The sequence below is a fragment of the Leptosomus discolor genome, chromosome 1 (assembly GCF_034619465.1).
Source record: "Leptosomus discolor isolate bLepDis1 chromosome 1, bLepDis1.hap2, whole genome shotgun sequence".
Taxonomy (NCBI): Eukaryota; Metazoa; Chordata; class Aves; order Leptosomiformes; family Leptosomidae; genus Leptosomus; species Leptosomus discolor.
This window is the reverse complement of record NC_141391.1, coordinates 11,977,666-11,981,322: the sequence shown is the minus strand read 5'-3', so window position 1 is coordinate 11,981,322 and position 3,657 is coordinate 11,977,666.

The window sequence follows — 3,657 nt, the reverse complement described above, 5'->3', positions numbered from 1 at the left end:
GGCTGGCACGGCTCGGTATGGCCCGACACGGCCCGGCTCGGCCCGCCTCGGCTCGGCTCCTCCCGGCGCGGCCCGGCCCGCCTCGGCTCGGCAGCGCCCCCGCGGCCCGGCGGGGCGGGCTGGGCTGGGCCTCCCCGCCCGGGGCGGTGCGGGGGAGGCAGGAGGTGGGGCCGGGCAGCCCTCCTGGGGGGAGCAGGGGAACCCCGGGCCGTGCCGGGCGCATTGGGGTGTCCCCAGGTTTGGGGACTGCTTGTGCTGCCGGTTGCGCCCGTCGCCTGGGGCCGGGCACCGCTGAGAAGCGCCTGGCCCCCCCTGCCCTGCGCTCCCATCCGTTGTTTGCGCACCCCGCTGAGACCCCCTTGAGCCATCTCTTCTCCGCGGTGAACTGCCCCAGCTCGGCACACACCTCCCCGCCCTCCCCTGGCAGATGCCCCAAGCCCTTCACCTGCCTAGCGCCGTGTGCTGCGCCATTTTGCACACCCGAAGTGTTTGGTCACCACCGCCGCATCTCAACTCGCATTTTGTGGGAGTCAGTGGGGTGCCTTCACCTTTAACAACCCTTAATTCATTTCCCCCCCTTACATTTTTTCAGTTGCTTTCTGAACCTCAGTAAGCTCGGAGCACCCTCCTCCCCCTCGGAGCAGGAGTCACGGAGGTGGCTGTCCACCCCGTAAGGAGCCACCTCCTGTGCTGCCCTTCGGACGTAGCGCTCCCCCAGCTCGTACTACTTCTGCCAAAAGAGACGAATTGCTCCCTTCTCCGCTCAGCTCGCCCTTTATAAAACCACTATCCTATCTGCTTTCAATTGCCCTTTCTGTTTTTCCAAGCCATAATCCAAGGAAACCGTTCCTAATATGGAAGCTGTTCTACAACACTGATTGCCTTTCTTGTTCTTTCTGTGCTGTTCTTGTGCTGCTGTGGCCTCTCCTGGATGGGACTAGGGGATGTGACTCATACTGCGTTCACAATACAGGTGCCCCAGACATTTGTTTAATGGTACTACGCTGTTTTCTGGTTTGCTCTGTTATTAATTCCTTCTGATTCCAAATAGTCAGTTGCCTTTCTGCCCCCTAAAAAGCACTGGAGCTAAAGTTGTAATTAAACGGTTAGAAATAAGATCCCATTTCTGAGATGCTTAGACAGTCTGATGCACGTAGGGCTAGGATTGCTTTTTTCCACAAGTACTACTGTAAAAGTATCAGTACTAAATTTTATCTTTTTATCACTCATTTTTCATGCTACACATACTTACAACTGTTACTCAGCTTGATCACCCTTTTTCACACCACTTACAGAAAATAGTGAAGAGCAAGGGTCCTTTCAGTGCTCCATGAGTGACTTTCAACATGAAATCTGGCCATTTTTTCCTGTCTTTTAAACAGTTATTAAACCACCATGGACCCTTCCTCTCATCCCATGGTGATTTCATTTCCTTAAGAAGCTTTAACTAAGAGACCTTTTCAAATGTCTTATAGAAATGTAAGCAGGCTATATTCATCCAGGTCTCTTATCCATACATTGAGTCCTTCGAAAATCTCACTAAGGTACCATTTTCCTTAAGAAAAAAACAAACGTATCTATTCTGCCATGATCCGTTTTGGTCCTTTGCCACTTTTCTGGGTTTTTTTCAGAACAGTTTCAGCCAGCTTGCATTGTGTGGATGTCAGAGCTGCTTATTACTCTGAAAAGTTGTTAAAGGTTGATCTTGCATTTGTCATCTTCCAAGCTTTTGGTCCTAGGACAGTTTCCAACTGCTACACAAGTTTGTAATCTAGATTTTTTCATACTCGAGGGCCTGTAGCATTCTGTGAAGAACACTCCTACCCTGGTGACTTGTTCATTTTGTGCTTTTGTTCATTTTGTGGCTTTACTTTGTTCTCACTGGTGCTTCAGGCCGACAGAGATGCTCTTCTTCAACACAGCTGGCCAAGGGGCTGCCTGCGCCAGGCAGGCAAAGGTAAACTCAATGCTTTACACTTTCTGTGATGCTTCACACTCCCCGTGGCTGACTGTGTCTCCTGAGCAAGCAGTGACGTCCTGAGGCCCTAAGGACCTTTGGAGGCTTTGTTCTTGTTTCACAGCCACCATCCAGCTGAGAAGCATGCCAGATGAAGTGAACTGTGCCAGAAGGTTCGTACAAATAACTGGATTTTTATTATCATGGTAGTCACTTTGGCTTGCTAGTTTCTATGGTCAAGAGATATTTATGGTTCTGTTTCTAAGAAGTCAGATGCATTAGCTACTCTAAAAGGAAACTACCAAATAATTTCCTTTATTAACAGTGTATGTTTAAGTGAAAGGCTTTAATTTTGTATGTATACAGAGAGCAAATGTTCTGCACAAACAGGGGTTTTGCGCAGTACAGGAGACCTCAATTTTAATGTTTACAAAACAGAAAGACAAAAGGGCTTAGAGTACCTGTTTTTGTCAGCTCAAAGGAAGATTTAGAGGAGTCTAGAAGTGTTTATTACTATGGTATAACTCCTATTTGGGCTTAATCCTGCAGTTCTACCTCACATGTGCACTCTTAAATGACCGGGGAAAACACAGAATCAAGAAATAACTGATAAACATCCAAGAAACTTCAACGGATTGGTTAACTGGACATCAATCCAGGACACCATTAAGCTACAATAAGAATGACAGGCAGTAAAGTTTCCTACATTTGAACATACTTCAAAATACAGAAATGGAAAAAATAAAATCTAAAAAACGCCAGCAACTTGAATTTACATTCAAAATCAAATTTGGAAAAGCAATTTCACAGATGTGTTTGTTCTGGAGTTCCTCTGCAAGAGCTGTAGCTGACATGAGCAGGCAAGAATGCGCATTATCGAATTGAAGATGAGCTATAAACATTCAAGTATCACTAAACATGGCCTGATTCTGCCTGTCTTCCTTGCAGAACGTGAATATCAGCCTCCTGATGGCTTCGTTACAGGTAGGGAGTGAGGTGCTAGTTGGTGCAAAGAAGAGGTACAGAATCAGGACCACAATGAGCAGCAATTACAAAGTCAACTAACTTTCTCGGAGGTTGCTCAGGGCCAGATTTTTAAAGGGATGAACAAAAGCTGTTAGAAAGGGGCAGAGCTGAACTGCATCAGGGGCAAAAATATACTGGTGGATCCCTAAATGCCTTTAAAAATCTGTCCTCAGTGCGCAGTTTCCTCATTTAACAGGGAAAAAAAAAAAAAAAAAAAGAGAGAATCGCTTAAATGTCAGTGAATTCATTGAGCCAGACTTTGGGAAACCGCAGGGATTTCCAGATTAACACCTGCTCCTTCAGAAGCCGCCACGCTTGAAACAGTCCCTGGTGGTATTTATTCCCTAGTGTGAACCCTGTTTGTGCACAGAGCGCGTGGATGCCATGCTGCCTGCTCCTTACGCCTGGGGAAATCCTGTGCAGCTTGGATGCCAAGAGGTGTGCTGCTCTGCTCGGCTGCCAAATTTGCTCTTGGGCAAAGCTCAACTGAACTCCAGAGGAGTGGAAACGGTGATGGGTGGTACATGGCTCTGGAGGTGAACCTTACAGCTCATGTTCACTCTTGTGAGCGCTGGCTACAGGGTAGGACAATCAGCGTATGTCTTGCTCCAGTTTTATTAGCAGCATGTCATAAAATCCGGTGCAGCTCTGTGAATGATGCTAAAAGTGGGGAT